Source organism: Scyliorhinus torazame, chromosome 18, assembly GCF_047496885.1.
Source record: "Scyliorhinus torazame isolate Kashiwa2021f chromosome 18, sScyTor2.1, whole genome shotgun sequence".
Classification (NCBI taxonomy): Eukaryota; Metazoa; Chordata; class Chondrichthyes; order Carcharhiniformes; family Scyliorhinidae; genus Scyliorhinus; species Scyliorhinus torazame.
This window is the reverse complement of record NC_092724.1, coordinates 60,991,274-61,008,683: the sequence shown is the minus strand read 5'-3', so window position 1 is coordinate 61,008,683 and position 17,410 is coordinate 60,991,274. Positions and strand designations below refer to the sequence as shown.

At 51.2% G+C, this 17,410-nt stretch overlaps 1 protein-coding gene across 3 annotated transcripts in view; it reads left to right on the top strand.

Moving 5' to 3' along the window:
- Positions 1 to 6,272: 6,272 nt before the first annotated feature.
- LOC140395244 (procathepsin L-like) overlaps positions 6,273 to 17,410 on the top strand; it is a 77,112-nt gene continuing 65,974 nt past the window's right edge. Inside the window, exons 1-2 of one of the 3 annotated variants that reach the window (XM_072482797.1) lie at positions 6,278 to 6,485; positions 13,313 to 13,469. The gene's annotated coding sequence lies outside the window, so the exon portion shown is untranslated. Of the gene's footprint in view, positions 6,486 to 13,312; positions 13,470 to 17,410 lie in introns of all 3 variants that reach the window. The other 2 variants (XM_072482799.1, XM_072482796.1) reach the window with 2 other exon arrangements.

Below are 17,410 nucleotides of genomic sequence, written 5' to 3'. Positions count from 1 at the left end.
CCCGGCCCCGGGTCACTGTCCGTGTGGAGCTTGCACATTCTCCCCGTGACTGCGTGGGTCTCACCCCCACAACTCAAAGATGTGCAGGGGAGATGAATTGGTCACGCTAAAATTGTCCCTTAAATTGAAATTTGTTTAAAAAACACAGAAAAAAAGTAGAGCCAGAGGACTGGTGGATAACTAATGTCAATTACATTTATGAGGGTAAATAGACTAGAACCAAGGAATTAGAGACTAGTCAGTATGACAATGGCAGTCGAAAAAATAATGAAATCCCTACAAATGAGAAAATAGAAAAACATCTAGAACGTGAAATATATTAATGAACTGGTTAGCACAGTTGCTTCACAGCTCCAGGTCCCAGGTTCGATTCCGGCTTGGGTCACTGTCTGTGCGGAGTCTGCACATCCTCCCCGTGTGTGCGTGGGTTTCCTCCGGCCGCTCCGGTTTCCTCCCACAGTCCAAAGATGTGCAGGTTAGGTGGATTGGCCATGATAAATTGCCCTTAGTGTCCAAAATTGCCCTTAGTGTTGGGTGGGGTTGCTGGGTTATGGGGATAGGGTGGCGGTGTTGACCTTGGGTAGGGTGCTCTTTCCAAGAGCCGGTGCAGACTCGATGGGCTGAATGGCCTCCTTCTGCTCTGTAAATTCTATGATAAAGGTGGCTGACCACCGGCCCTGCCCCAGTTCGGGATCAGTGGCCAGGAGGCTCTCTGTTTAGCTTATTAAAGCCACAGTTTTGTTCACTACTCGTCGTGTTAATTGATGGCACATCAATTTAATAAGCTAAACTTTTAAGATGAATTCATCACTCAAGCCTGATCGCCTGGAGCTGGACCCACAAGCAGCAGACGCCACTGCGACATTCGACCACTGGCTAAGCTGCTTCGAAGCTTACCTCGGATCCTCCACCGACGACGTCACCAACCTCCAAAAGCTTCAAATACTCAACGCACGGGTGAGCCCGCAAGTTTTCCTTCTTATCAGAGACGCCCCCTCGTATACGGAGGCGAAAATGCTGAAGGGACAATATGTAAAGTCAGTAAACGAGGTGTACGTCAGGCAACAACGCCTCGGAGAATCACAAGCCGAATTCCTGCGTGTCTTGCGGGTATTCGGCCGGAACGGTGCTTGCCAGGTGGTATCGGCTATCCAACACATGGAGCTGCTGATCAGGGACCCCTATGTCGCAGGCATTAAATCCAATTACATCCACCAGCGCTTGCTACAAGGGGGTACACTCGGCCTCCCAGAGACAGTGCAGCTCTCAACCTTCCTGGAAGTGGCTTTCCAGAACATGGAGGTCTACACCTCCGACCATGCGGCACCCTCGTGGACATAGTGGGCGCTGCCATCACCCGACTCAAGTGTGGCGCCTGTGCTGCGCAGCAGCCCGCCAACGCCGGAAGCCCGAAATGCTACTTTTGCGGCCAGGGTAAGCACCGCAGACAACGCTGCACTGCACGGAACGCGATTTGCAACGGGTGTTGGAGGAAGGGCCACTTCGCCAAAGCCTGCCAGGCCCGACCTGTCCCTAAAGTTCCTAGGCCCAGCAGCGCTGCCTGGTGTCTGTCGGGACCGCCCCCATCTTCGCTGCCACCTGCCATGTGCGACCCGTGGGGGCCGCCATCTTCGCCGCCATCTTTGATTCCACCCGCCACACGCGACCCCATGGGGGCCGCCATCTTTGACGCCACGTTCGATGCCACCTGCCACGTGCGACCCATGGGGGCCGCCATTTTGGAACCACTCCACCGCCTCCCGGGACCCCTGCTCACCCGGTCGTACGCTGGCCACCGTTACCTCCGACCGGCCCACCCACCACCTTCCGAAGCCCGCCTCCATCACACTCGACCAGTCTCGACCTCATCATCTCACGAAATCCACGATGACTGTGGGGATCAACGGGTACGAGACGGCCTGCCTCTTTGACTCCGGGAGCACACACAGGTTTATCCACTCAGAAACGGCAAGGCGCTGCTCCCTCCCAATTTTACCCGCAACCCAGAAAATCTCCCTGGCTTCCGGATCACATTCCGTAGAAATCCAGGGGTACTGTGTCGCGACCCTTTCGGTACAAGACATAGAGTACACTAACTTTAAGCTCTATGTCCTCCCCCATCTCTGCGCTGCTCTATTACTGGGGCTTGACTTTCGGTGCCACCTCCAAAGCCTTACCTTAAAGTTCGGTGGACCCCTTCCCCCACTCACCGTCTGAAGCCTCGCGACCCTCAAGGTTGCCCCACTTCGCTAACCTCACCCCGGACTATAAGCCCGTCGCCACTCAGAGCAGACGATGCAGTGCCCGGGACAGGGCCTTTATCAGGTGGAGGTCCAGCGACACCTACGAGAGGGGATCATTGAGGCTAGTACCAGCCCCTGGAGAGCCCAAGTGGTGGTCGTCAAGACTGGGAGACGCACCGGATGGTCATTGACTACAGTCAGACCATCAACCGGTACACGCAGCTCGACCCGTACCCACTCCCCCGCATATCTGACATGGTCAATCAGATTGCGCAGTATTGAGTCTTCTCCACTGTTGACTTGATGTCCGCAGACCACCAGCTCCCTAGCCACCCGGAGGACCGCCAATACACTGCCTTCGAGGCAGATGGCCGTCCCTACCACTTCCTCAGGGTTCCCTTCGGCGTCACCAATGGGGATACGGTCTTACAGAGAGAAATGGACCGAATGTTTGACCAGCACGGACTGCGGGCCACGTTCCCGTACCTAGATAATGTCATCATCTGCGGCCATGACCAGCAGGACCATGACGCAAACCTCCGGCATTTCCTCCACACCGCTAAGCTCCTTAACCTCACATACAATAAGGAGCAATGCGTTTTCTGCACAACCCGCCTAGCCACCCTTGGCAACGTTGTGGAAAACGGGGTCCTAGGGCCCTCCCCCGACCGCATGCGCCCCCTCCTGGAACTTCCCCTACCCCACTGCCCCAAGGCCCTGAAGAGATGCCTGGGGTTCTTCTCTTATTATGCCCAGTGAGCCCCCAGATGCCCTATCCCGCGGTACATGCGCCAGCGCACAAGTAGACCGACTTCGGGCCCTCCACAATGACATCTGTCAACCGGGGGTCATCCATTTTTTCATTTTATCAAGGCGCGCAACCTGCCTTACTCCATCGAGGAGGTCAGGATCATGACCAGGGACTGCCAGGTCTGCGCGGAGTGCAAACCGCACTTCTATCGGCCCGACAGAGCGCACCTGGTAAAGGCCTCCCGCCCCTTTGAGCGCCTCAGCATCGACTTCATAGGGAACCTCCCCTCCACTTACGTAACGTGTACTTCCTCAAGGTTGTTGACGAGTACTCACGCTTCCCCTTTGCCATCCCATGCCCTGCACACCGTCATGATGTGCCATGTAGGCATATTATGGGTTGGCATGGAGGAGCAGGACCTTCTCGACGAGGGGGTCAGATTTATGACTCCTCGCATGCTTCCGGAGGAGGACGGGCCCTGGGACTGTCAGCCAGGATGGGAGCAAGACCCCAGAGGTGGACTTCCTGGAGAAGGCAAACATCCGTTCGTGAGGGGTCTCATTGGTGGTAGTGCACAGGAGCGACCGGATGGAGTGGAGCGCATCGGGAAGGACCTCCTGCCAGCGGGAGATTGGGAGACTTCTAAACCGTAAGGCCAGAAGGACGGCCTTCCAGACCTCTGACCTCTGCCACCGTCATCAAGGCCCTGCACAGTCTCTTCACCTTGTTCGGTTTCCCCCACCTACATCCATAGCGATCGGGGTTCCTCCTTCATGAGCGACGAGTTGCGTCAGTTCCTGCACAGCAAGGGCATCGCCTCAAGCAGCACGACGACCAGCTACAACCCCTGGGGCAATGGACAGGTGCAGAGGGAGAACGCAACGGTATGGAAGGCCGTCCATCTGGCCCTACGGTCTAGAAGTCTCCCAGTCTCCCGCTGGCAGGAGGTCCTCCCCCATGCGGTCCATTCCATCCGGTCGCTCCCGTGCACTGCCACCAATGAGACCCCTCACGAACGGATGACAGGCGGCAGGACACAGTCTCTCTCCGGGATTTGGCACCTGCAGTTCCCCAGCGACCATCACCGCCACCCCCGATCCTATACCGTCTCCCTCCACCACTACCCGGCTACTTCAAGATTTGGCACCCGCAAGTCCACTGGCGACCATCACCACCACCCCCGCCCCAACACCGCCCCCCCCCCCCACTCCCTCCCTCCACCGACTCAACTACTGGGCGAAGAAGACGACAACACACTCTAGGACGCGAAGGTCTCGACACCAGTGCACACACCACAGCCGGGACTGAGGCGATCACAGCGGAAGGTCAAAGCCCCCGACAGACTTGACCTTTAAGTCCACTTCACTCCCGCTGGACTCTTTTTTTAACAGGGGTTGAAGGTTGAATGTGGTAAACCACTGCTAGTGTATTAGATGTATTGTGGTAAATTGTTACTGTACTACATGTATTGTGGTAAACCACTGCCTGATGGCTCCGCCTCCCCTCGGGCTCGGTATAAAGGGGGCTGACCTCCGGCCCTACCCCAGTTCGGGATCAGTGGCCAGGAGGCTTTCTGTTTAGCTTATTAAAGCCACAGTTTCATTCACTACTCGTTTTGTGTGAATTGATGGCACATCAACTGGCTGGGCCGAATGGCCAGTTTCTGTACCCTCTATCCAAGCGTGTACTATAAAGATGTCACCTGACTCCGACACAGATTTGCATATCAGTCAATGCTGAGCTTGCTGGAAAATGATCAGGAACTCACTTCCAGTGATAGATAGGCATTTGATTCTAGTTTGCCCACACCAGCAGCAGGGCAGCTAGAGCAGTATTACCAGCAGCAGGCCAGCTGAGAGCAGTATAACCAACAGCAGACCAGCTGAGAGCAGTTTAACCAGCAGAAAGCAGTATAACCAGCAGCTGACAGCAGTATAACCAGTAGCAGGCCAGCTGAGAGCAGAATAACCAGCAGCTGAGAGCAGTTTAACCAGTAGCAGGCCAACTGTGAGCAGTATAACCAGCAGCAGGTCAGCTGAGAGCAGAATAACCAGCAGCAGACCAGCTGAGAGCAGTATAACCAGCAGCTGAGAGCAGTATAACCAGCAGCAGGCCAGCTGTGAGCAGAAAAGCCAGCAGCAGACCAGCTGTGAGCAGTATAACCAGCAGCAGACCAGCTGAGAGCAGTATAACCAGCAGCAGGCCAGCTGAGAGCAGTATAACCAGCAGCAAGCCAGCTGAGAGCAGTATAACCGGCAGCAAGCCAGCTGAGAGCAGTATAACCAGCAGCTGAGAGCAGTATAACCAGCAGCAGGCCAGCTGGGAGCAGAAAAACCAGCAGCAGACCAGCTGTGAGCAGTATAACCAGCAGCTGAGAGCAGTATAACCAGCAGCAGGCCAGCTGGGAGCAGAAAAACCAGCAGCAGACCAGCTGTGAGCAGTATAACCAGCAGCTGAGAGCAGTATAACCAGCAGCAGGCCAGCTGAGAGCAGTATAACCAGCAGCAGGCCAGCTGGGAGCAGTATAACCAGCAGCAGGTCAGCTGAGAGCAGTATAACCGGCAGCAGGCCAGCTGAGAGCAGTATAACCGGCAGCTGAGAGCAGTATAACCAGCAGCAGGCCAGCTGGGAGCAGAAAAACCAGCAGCAGACCAGCTGTGAGCAGTATAACCAGCAGCTGAGAGCAGTATAACCAGCAGCAGGCCAGCTGAGAGCAGTATAACCAGCAGCAGGCCAGCTGGGAGCAGTATAACCAGCAGCAGGTCAGCTGAGAGCAGTATAACCAGCAGCAGGCCAGCTGGGAGCAGAAAAACCAGCAGCAGACCAGCTGTGAGCAGTATAACCAGCAGCTGAGAGCAGTATAACCAGCAGCAGGCCAGCTGAGAGCAGTATAACCAGCAGCAGGCCAGCTGAGAGCAGAAAAGCCAGCAGCAGACCAGCTGAGAGCAGTATAACCAGCAGCAAGCCAGCTGAGAGCAGTATAACCAGCAGCAGGTCAGCTGAGAGCAGTATAACCAGCAGCAGACCAGCTAAAAGCAGTATAACCAGCAGCAGGCCAGCTGAGAGCAGTATAACCAGCAGCAGGCCAGCTGAGAGCAGTATAACCAGCAGCAGGCCAGCTGAGAGCAGAAAAGCCAGCAGCAGGCCAGCTGAGAGCAGTATAACCAGCAGCAGGCCAGCTGAGAACAGTAAAACCAGCAGCAGCCCAACTAAAAGCAGGACAGCTAAGAGCAGTAGAAATGTTGATTCCCTAGAGGTTGCTGTTGCCGGATACTTGCATTCCTTTGTGCCGTGTACAGAATGCACACCAAACTGTCTTTGCACACACATTTGACCAATTTGAATATTCCCGTGGCAGAGTTTCGGAATTTCCTAGTCACATGAGATCGGCCAGAGGAAGTTGTTTTTTTTTGTGCTGTCTCGGCACTGGTGTAGCCTGGAGTGTTACCTCCACACTCGGGTTCAGCGGGACCACAGGAGGCGGCTCCAAGGTAGGTCTGACTATCCTCCGGATTGGCATGAATGTGAGACCTTAGACCCCGAGTGTAGACAGGGGGAGTGGCGAAGGGTATTCCAACTTCCTGGAGAAAGCTCAACACGCTCGGGAGTTTGCTCTTTTCCTGCAAGTCTGATCCCAAAATCTGTCCGCTCATTTAGAAACTAAAATACTTTTTTGCTGATTGTGCAGTCTATGAATCGAAAAGAGATGGAGAATTATTGTTGGGGAAATCAAACCACCACCTGGAAGTTCTCCTCCAAGCCACTCACTGTCCTGATTTGGAAATGATTACAGAGTAATTCGTGCCCCGAATGAGGCCATTCGGCCCATCGCGCGGAATGGCCTCTCAGTAGGGAGATTGTGCTTCAGCTGTACATGGCATTGCTGAGACCTCTATAGTATTGTGGACAACATTGGTCTACTTATTTCAGAAACGATGTAAATACATTTGAAGAGTTCCGAGAAGGTTTACTTACGGCGCCAGGGACCCGGGTTCAATTCCGGCCTTGAGTGACTGTGTGTGGAGTTTGCACTTTCTCCCCGTGTCTGCATGGGTTTCCTCTGGGTACTCCGGTTTCCTCCCACACTCCAAAGATGGGCAGGTTAGGTGGATCGGCCGTGCTAAATTGCCGCTTAGTGTCCAAAATGTTTGGTGGGGTTCATGGGATCAGGCAGGCCTAGGTAGGGTGATCTTTTAGAGGGTTGGTGCAGACTCGATGGGCTGAATTGCCACCTTCTCCACTGTAGGGATTGACTATGACTAGACTAATACCAGGGATGGGCACATTGTCTTATGAAGAAAAGTTGGAGGTTAAGTTTGTATCCAGTAGAGTTTAGAAGAGTAAGAGATGACTTGCTCAAAACATTTAAAATCCTGTGGGGTATTCATAGAATGGTAGAATTTACAGTGCAGAAGGAGGCCATAAGGCCCATTGAGCCTGCACCAGCCCTTGGAAAGTGTACCGTATTTAAGGCCACGCCTCCACCCTATCCCTGTAACCCAGTAACCCACTAACTTTTGAAGGGCAATTTAGCATGGCCAACCCACCTAACCTGCGCTCCTTTAGACTGTGGGAAGAAACCGGAGCACCCGGAGGAAACACACGCAGACACTGGGAGGAAGCGCAAACGCTACACAGACAGTCACCCGAGGCCGAAAATGAACCCAGTACCCTGGAGGCCTCACGGGCTCCTCGTCGCAAACGAAGGCTCGCCAGCCTCCGCCAACAAGGTCAAACAGTACTTGAACTGCACTTGCTCAGCCAACCCCAGCCAGCTCGCAACAATGACACTGAGGAGAACAGCCCCCCACAAGATTCGGGGATGTAGATCTGGCCAGGTTCCTAGATGCAGTGGAGGCCAGGAAGGCTGTCCTGTTCCCCTGGGAGTCCCGGAAGGTTAGTCAGTGCTGCCTGGGACGAGGTGGCGGTGACTGTGAGCACCGGGAGTGTGACCAGGAGGACTGGCCTCCAGTGCCAAAAAGGTCAATGGTCTTGGCAGTACGAGTGAGTAGACACCAACAACCCCACCCCGCTGTTAGACGTTTTAGTTGCTGTGATATGAAGAGTCTAAAGTTCTGTTCCTTTTTCACAAACACACGTTTATTTAATTCCAACAGCCGTTACACAAAACTCGACATCACCTGACAGAGGCCACCTGAAGCCCCTTTACATAATCAGTGTCAATTAATGGATACTTAACATAAATGAGACAACAAATTGCAATGTCGCTTAACCCATTACTTAACAGTCTCCCCTTCCTTGGAGAAAAAAAAAATTAGGTGAAAACAAAATTTCAAGAAACTCAAAAACACACAATGTCCCCCCCCTTTTTTTTTTGTTTGGACGAGAAAGAAAAAAAACAGTCACAGAAACAAGCGCCCTTCATTAACAATATCCAAAAGTTTCTGTGAACTCGCCCCTCATTTCGTAAAACAGTCTGACAGATGATAGCTCCTGTCGACCCATTTAATTTTTGTTATTTCCCCTCTGTCCAACATCTGCTTCAAACTTGTGATGTGTATCCGTAACCTCTTTTCATTGACACTTTTTGTAGAGTGCACGTTTTCCCACAGGGATTTATTGTCAATGTGACAGTCAATAGGTATATTACCCAAATCCCAAAATTTCTGTCAATATCTGACTTATATAAAAGGCCATATCCACCGCCTGTACAAGGCTGAACGTCTCAGCAGCCAAAGTGCTTTTTACCACTCTCCTTATTTTCTTTGTTTCCCACACAAGCGGGCAACATTTACCATTGTTCCTCAAAAGGAAAATTATAAAACCTCCCGCGCTTGAAACCCCATCACATAAATTTGCGTAGGACGCATCACTATAAACTATGAGTTTCAAGTGCCTAAGGTCACCTAAAACCGGGAACTTCAAAACACACTCCTGCATTTTTAGTTTGGCCAATGCTTTATTTGCTCTTATTATGTCTTCCACTTTGGGATCATTTATTTTTGTACTCAATTCTAAGACATCAAAACTCGCGTCCGGTCTAGTCTGTCTACCTAACCAGTTCAGTTGCCCAATTAAACTTCGCAGTTGCTCTTTTTCTATCTTTGAAACCATTGCGTCTTTTTGTGAAACTCGGCCACGTCTAATTGCTATTGGGCTGATGCTTTCCAAATAAGATTGCTGATGTAAAGTTGCCCCTAACTTAGTCTGTCCAATGTCCAGTCCAATATATTTAAATGCACCGGAAGCCTGACTTCCAACCCTGAATTCTTTCCTCAAACCAGAGATTGCAATAGCTTCAAAATCACTAGTCCCACCCCACAAGAAATCATCGACATGCATCATAAAAATGACAGAAAGATTTCCTTTATAGTGCCAGTAAAACATTGCAGGATCTGCTTTCAATTAGCAACAGCCTAACTTTACCAAAACTGACCTTACCGAAAAATACCAGACTCTAGATGCATCATTTAATCCATATACACATTTGTTCAACTTCCAGAGTACCCTGTCTGTGTTAGCTGCTTCTTTTGGAGGACGGAGAAAAATGTCTCATGAGCTGATGCCCCTGCAAAAAGGCAGCATTTATATCTATAGATTTGCATTCCCATGCCTTTGTGGCTAATAGAGCCAAGAAGAACTTTAAAATACCCTTTCCTGCTATAGGTGAATCTACCCTTAAATCCTGATCTTCTAAGTTTTCTTCAAATCCCCTTGCCACAAGCCTGACCTTTGCCTTATAAGTTCCATCCGGAAGAACCTTTTCCGTGCAAATCCATCGGTGGGATAGAGCTCTTTGTCCCCTATCCGGTACTTCCGTGTATACCCCAAATTCACTCCCAACTATGCAATTCTTGGTGTTTAGCTTCTTTGATAACTTTTTCATCTAATTTATTTGAAGCCATCAAAATCTCACGTGCATGTGAGCTTCTACTCCTATTAGTATTCGTAGTCTTACTCATGTTCCGAGATCTTGATAAACTACGTCCCCTCTCCCACCTGGTAACTTGTTCTATACTGCTACTGCTTGATTTTTCCTATCTGCAGTGGGATGTCCTTTCAATAGTTCTCGACCTTTTCCTGCGGACCTGTTCACTATCCAATGTACTATCTGAACTGGCACTGCGTTTCTGTGCCCTCCATTTTTGAACTTCGTTTTCCCAATCCATTGTCTTGACTCCTTCCCCTGATTGCTGTACGTTCAACCAATGTTTATACTTTCCAGTGGCCTTCCCTGCTGTACTAATAACAGTTGCATCCTTCCATTGACTAGACCCTTCAGGCAAGTATGTCACTTTTGTACCAACTTTTGGCAGTTGCCCTTTCGGAAAAATGGCCTGTTCTAATTCATCAGAGGTATTGTGTTCCTCCACAGAAACCCTGTCTATATTAGTTAATTGGTCCTCATAGTTCTGTAACACATGCGTACCAGATGACTCTGGTTCCTCGTCATGTCTGTCTGCTCTGTCTAAATTTGAAAATTTGTAATCTGTACCCATTATCCTTGATGAATGTACCCTAACAGTTTGATTACCATGTTGCAAAATAATTGTTTTGCCATCTATGCCTATGATCTTCCCTGGGCCTTTCCATTCATTAGAATTGTCTCTTTTATAGTATACCATGCCTCCTTGCTGAAAAACGGCATCTGATGGCCGTACATTATGTCTTAAAGCTCTGCGAATTCTTTCAGAGACTTCTGCTTCCAAAAAAGCTTTTCTACTGCTATGTAATGCATTTAAATGTTCAGCAAAACTAGAGCTAATTGTAGTCCCCTCCCAAGCTGGAGGCTGGTCATCCAAAATGGATGGAATTTTAGGATTTCTACCAAACACTAATTGATAAGGACTATAGCCCCCAACCATCTGCAATGAATTCTTTGCATGTACTGCCCATGTTAAAGCTGAATTTAGCCTGCAATTTGGTCGATCTGCCAAAATTTTCCGAAGCATGTCATCGATGACAGCATGATTTCTTTCACAGACACCATTACTAAATGGGCTTTCTGCAGCCGTATTCATAACTCTGATCTTCATGTTTTCACACATATCCCTAAACTCATCATTAGCAAATTCTCCCCCATTGTCCGTAAGGAATTTTGCCGGTGGACCCATTCCTGTCCCTATCCATTTTTCCACGATTTGATCCAGAATTACTCTCATTTCTTTACTTCGTACAATCGTTGATTGACTAAATCTGGTTGCTAAATCTACAAAATAAATATATTATTTGCTTTATCCCAGATCTTAAGGTCCGTGGCCACAATGTTGTTAAAATCCCTGGCCAAAAGTAAGGTTACTATCGGTCGTGCTGATGTCCTTCTGTACTTCCTACAAACTTCACAGCGGTCACTAACCTGTTCTATCAGTTTAGTATAGTCGTCATCCCTTACCCCTGCATCCTTTAATACATTGTTCAGCCTCCGAGGAGACGGTTGTGCAAATTGCCTATGCAGTTTTAATACCACAAGCTTTTTAATCAGCTAAAGTTCCATTTTCAACTGCCATTAATGCATCCTTAACCACTCTACTTGAAATATTATTTGTCAGTAATGGAATACAATAGTGTCCCGACTGTGTAAATTGTAAGTCCACCGTCTTTCCAAAAACTGTTGTCTTATCCTGTTCCATATCCAGTTTCGTGTGTGCTTTCTTCATCGACGGTCTGCTCAGAAGCAAAGGTATCTTAGTTGATACAACATCCGTGCTAATGAAATGATTCACTCTGGCAATATTGTCAGGGATCACCACTCTTTTCAGTGACTTCAGAGTATTATCATCCCCAAACCTGAAACTTGTGGAACTTTCAAATTCCTTAACCTTGTTACGATTTTCAGCATTCAAAGAGTCCAGGTAACATTTTAACCAGTCAATTCCACACACAGTAGATGTGCAGCCACTGTCCAATACAGCACAGTTGAAGGATTCTGCAACCAACACCCTCATTACCGGCGTAAAACTGTTTGTCAATAGGACAATGCCTTCTTTCTAGTTACTATCTTTTTCCTCTTCTGACTCTTCCGTGTCATGTGTCGCTTCAAACACTCTATCATAACGAGTTGGACAGTTGAAAGCATAATGGTATTGAGAGTCACATCGAAACATCGATTTATCATGCCCCGTGCATTTCTGGGGTTCATCTTCCTATTGTAGGTTCTAACTGGGTTTCTGTCTTCATAATTTCCTTGTCTCTGTCTCCTTCTATAGTCTTGAGCCCTGTTCGTAGCCATACGATTTATCTTCCATATTCTGCCTTGTTGCAGGCTGACCTATTTGGGTCATCAGAGCCATCGGAATTGAATGTTTCCCCAGAAACTTTTGTAAAGCTTCTGTCATCTGTTCTAATAAGGTATCCTTATCAGTAAACTGAACTCCTGTCAAAACCAGGAGCCTATCCATGCTGCTCACTCTAGCACAGTCAAGTAATTTAAAGGCCAACACAGACTGTGGAAATTCCAGGTTGTGTTTCTGCAGCCTTTTATATAGTCTGCCAAATTCCATTATATAGTCTTCCATGGAAATATCCCCCATTTTCCGGAACTTATCAAAATCCGACCATGCTTCATACGCACAAGTCACCTTTCTTATAAATCTTATCCATATAATGTAATAAAGTCTCCAGACCTTCTTCTGAGTCTAACTCTTCCAATTCCAGCTCAGAAAGCACTTTGTTTTGGATTTTACTGCCATATGGTAGAGAAAGAGCCAATGCCATACCTTGTTTTCTCTTTCCCAAAGCAGTTACCTTAATCCACATAACTACTGCACTTCTCCATTGGTCGTACGATTCCCTTTCAGAAAATAAGGGAGGATAGTCATATCCAGCCATCTTTATCCTCGGTTCAGCCATATATCCCTTTTTTTTTGCTTTTCTCACTCACTCCTTGGTTTGATCTGGAAAAGTTGTATCTTTCAACCCTTCACATTTACACAGCAACCATCCTCTGCTAACAATTGTTAGACGTTTTAGCTGCTGTGATATGAAGAGTCTAAAGTTCCGTTCCTTTTTCACAAAGACACATTTATTTCATTCCAACAGCCTTTTCACAAAACTCTAACTATACATCACCTGACAGAGGCCACCTGAAGCCCCTTTACATATCAGTGTCAATTAATGGATACTTAACATAAATGAAACAACTAATTGCAATGTCTCTTAACCCATTACTTAACACCCGCCAACCCCAAGATCTTTCTGCCCCATGCGAGCATCCACCCTCCAACTTTCCATGTGACGCCCAACCCTCTCTCCACCACCCCTCCCTTCAACCCCCCGCAACCCTTCCTACAACCCCCCCCTACACCCACCACTGTGAACCATGTGTGTGGCTAATGATGCCCTCTCTGTGTCTCCTCAGGAAAAGCTCTCCCACAGTCGCCAAGAGAGGGCCCAGACTTGCGGTGGGGTGCCGGACATAAGAATCCTCACCTCCTTCATTGAGCGGACCTTGGAGGTGACTGGGGTGGCTGAGGACAGATCGGTCACCAACGCGGAGGCTAGCGGATTTCGCAGAGGTGAGGAACCACCGAGCCCCACCTGGAGGACCTGTCAAATTGTTATTGCCTTACTGACTGACCCATCCCTCCCACTGACCACATGTCCAGTCTCCCGTATGTCCTCCAGCCGAAGGCAGCGGCCCGTCTTGGGAGGCCCCCTCTCCAGCCTCCCAGTAGAACACATCTGAGGAGAGCTCCGAGGAAGACAACTCTCATCCTCACCCTCCACCAGCGCAGATACCTTGGTGGGAAATGTTAGTGGTCAGGCTTCTGGGGCACAGTTTGGTGAGTACCACGCTCCTGCTGATGTATATCAGGTGGAGGCAGGAATCTCCAGGTGAGACAACAGTCGGAGATCTGCTGGATCCCAGGACCCAGCTGGGTCACAGCCTGATGCTTAACCTGTGGAAGAGGTTTTCCTGGAGCTGGTGGTGACATTAGGGTGCGGCCAGGACAGTCTGAGGGAGATATCAGCGACACTCCAGCAGGTCCGTAGCCGATTGGTAGAGTTCCAGAGGCTACGGGCACAGGAGATGTCGCCGGCAATGCGTGGCACAGAAGCCAACAGTGCTAGGATGGCGACCGCAGTGGAGAGCCTGGTGCACGAGGTCGGCACCATTAGTGGAGGTGTTGTGGTGATACACCACTGTACCTCCCTACCATTGTACATAGTATATAATAGTTGTGCGTAACGTGGCCCTGTAATACTGTGTATTGTACTGTAACTCTGCAGAGGTTCGGTCACTGGTAGGTAACCCGACCTGGCCACGGAGAGCTCCGCCTTAGCCACTCCCCCGGGAGTCAGTATAAGAACCTCTTCTGGGACAGCCCCCATTCTTTCTGGGGTCGTCTGTGTCGGGTAAGCCTCCCTTGTAGTATATTAAAGCCTGAGTTAAAGTCTCACATGTCTTTGTGGTTCTTGACGCTTAGCGCATCAATTTAATATACTACAGTTATAATGGAGGCTGCTCTGAAACCCGACAAGCTCTCGCTCGACCCCCACGCTCCACGCGCGGATCACCTTTTCAACTGCTGGCTCCGGTGTTTCGAGGCCTACCTGGAAGCATCCTCCGCCTTCGCCAAAACGGACGCCGACCGACTCAATCTCCTGTGCTCACGGCTCGACTACGGGCTTTTCGACCTCATCACGGGAACAACGACCTACGCCGATGCCACCGTGAAGCTCAAAAGCCGGTATGCACGAACTGTTAATTCTATTTACGCCCGCCACCGCCTCGCCTCCCGGCACCAGCAGCCGGGTGAACCCCTATCCGTGTTTGTTCGGGACCTCCGTGCCCTCGCGCTCACCTGCAACGCGCCAGCAGTCTCCGCTGAGCAGAACACTGAGGCCCTGGCGCTTGATGCCTTTGTAGCGGGCATTGCTTCCGTCCCGATTCGCCAACTCCTTCTGGCACAAACTACCCTGACTCTGGACACGGCAGTCACTATGGCAGAGGCCCAACAGGCAGCCTTTGACAATAATGCGTCCTACACGCCTGCACGAACTTCCTATGCTCCTGTCCACGCTCCCTACTTGGCCGCTACCTCCCAGCAACAACCCCTGCAAGTCAGGGCCCACCCAGCCACACCAGCAGTAAAAATGCCTGGGCCCCAGTGTTATTTTTGTGGCCAGGCAAAACACCCCAGGAAACGCTGCCCTGCTAGAGATGCTACCTGTTCAGCCTGTGGCAAGAAAGGCCACTTTGCAAACGTCTGCCGCTCCACTGCTGCCTCGGGGTCCAACGCCGCGGTCTGCTACTCCGGGGTGCCGCCGTCCTCCGTTCCCGGCTCGCTGTTCAACATGTGCGACGCAAGGGCGCCGCCATCTTTGATCATCCCCGGCCCGGCTCACTTCACTCCCGGTTCGCCGATCGTCACTTCCGGTTCGCCGATCGTCACTTCCGGTTCACCGATCGTCACTTCCGGTTCGCCGATCTTCGCTTCCGGTCCGCTGCCGATCGTCACTTCCGGTCCGTCGCCGATCGTGGCTTCCGGGTCCGCCCCGCCACCGAATTGCGTCACTTCCGGTCCACCGCCGATCGTCACTTCCGGTCCTGCGCACTGGACCGAAATGCTGCAAACAAAGGAGATGCAGCCACCAACAGCAACCTGGCCTCCAGCAGCAGCCTACGACGCCTGGGCGCTGCCACCTTCTCCCACAGGCCGCTCCTCGGATCCGGAACCCTTCTCCAACAGCTCCACCATCGCATCCATCGTCCTCGACCAGGACCGACCGCATCAGCTCGCCAGATCCACCATGGAGGTTCAGGTAAATTGTTTCACTGTCACCTGCCTCTTCGACAGCGGCAGCACGGAGAGCTTCCTCCACCCGGACACCGTGCGCCACTGCTCCCTCAAGGTACTACCCACGCGCAGGCATATTTTCATGGCCTCCAACTCCCAGTCGGCCGAGGTTTCGGGCTACTGCGTCGTCACCCTCTCAGTGAACGGCGCGGTGTTCCAGGATTTCAAATTCATGGTCCTCCCTCACCTCTGCGCCCCCGCGCTCCTCGGCCTGGACTTCCAATGCCACCTGCGCAGCCTCACCTTGCATTTTAACGGCCCCCTCCCCCCCCTCTCGGTCTCCAACCCCCAGTTCTTCCCTGATTCCTCCCCGGATCCCACCTGTGGTCTCTCCACGCTCAGGATCCCCCCCCCTTCACTGTTTGCTAATCTCACCCCCGACTGCAAGCCCGTGGCTACTAAAAGTCGGCGTTACAGTTTCGGGGACCGCCAATTCATTCGAGCGGAGATTAAGCGCCTTCTCTCGGAAAATATCATTGCTCCCAGCACCAGCCCCTGGCGAGCCCAAGTGGTGGTAGTCAAGTCTGGTGAGAAACACCGCATGGTCATTGACTACAGTCAGACCATCAACCGGTACACGCTTCTTGATGCGTATCCCCTGCCCCGCATATCTGACATGGTCAACCAGATTGCACAGTACCGGGTGTTCTCCACCATAGACTTGAAATCCGCCTACCACCAGCTCCCTATCCGCCCGGAGGACCGTAACTTCACGGCCTTCGAGGCGGACGGCCGCCTCTACCACTTCCTTAGGGTACCCTTTGGCGTCACCAATGGAGTCTCGGTCTTTCAACGGCAGATGGACCAAATGGTGGACCAGAACAGACTGCGGGCTACCTTCCCGTATCTGGACAACGTCACCATCTGCGGCCACAACCAGCAGGACCATGACGTCAACCTCACGAAATTCCTCCAAACTGCCAAACGCCTCAACCTCACGTACAACGAGGCAAAATGTGTTTTCGGCACCACCCGCCTCGCCATACTCGGCTACGTGGTGGAGAACGGTGTCCTCGGCCCCGATCCCGACCGTCTGCGCCCCCTTCTCGAACTCCCCATTCCCACCTGCCCCAAAGAACTGAGGCGATGCCTCGGACTCTTTGCCTACTATGCCCAGTGGGTGCCCGAGTACGCTGACAAGGCCCGACCCCTCCTCCGTTCCCCCTCATTCCCCCTCCAGCCCGAGGCCTGCCAGGCCTTCCACCTCCTAAAAACCACTATCGCCAGAGCCGCCATGCATGCGGTAGACGAGTCTGCACCATTCCAAGTCGAGAGCGATGCCTCCGACTTTGCCCTGGGTGCCACCCTCAACCAGGCGGGCAGGCCCATCGCCTTCTTTTCCCGCACACTCCAAGGCCCCGAGATCAGCCACTCCTCTGTTGAGAAGGAGGCACAAGCCATAGTGGAAGCCGTCCGGCACTGGAGGCACTACCTGGCCGGAAAACCATTTACCCTCGTTACTGACCAACGATCAGTTGCGTTCATGTTCGACAACAAACAACGAGGTAAAATCAAAAATGATAAGATATTACGGTGGAGGATCGAACTCTCCACCTACAATTATACTATCTTATACCGGCCAGGTAAGCTCAATGATCCTCCTGATGCCCTGTCCCGTAGTACTTGTGCCAACGCACAGGATGACCAGCTGCGGG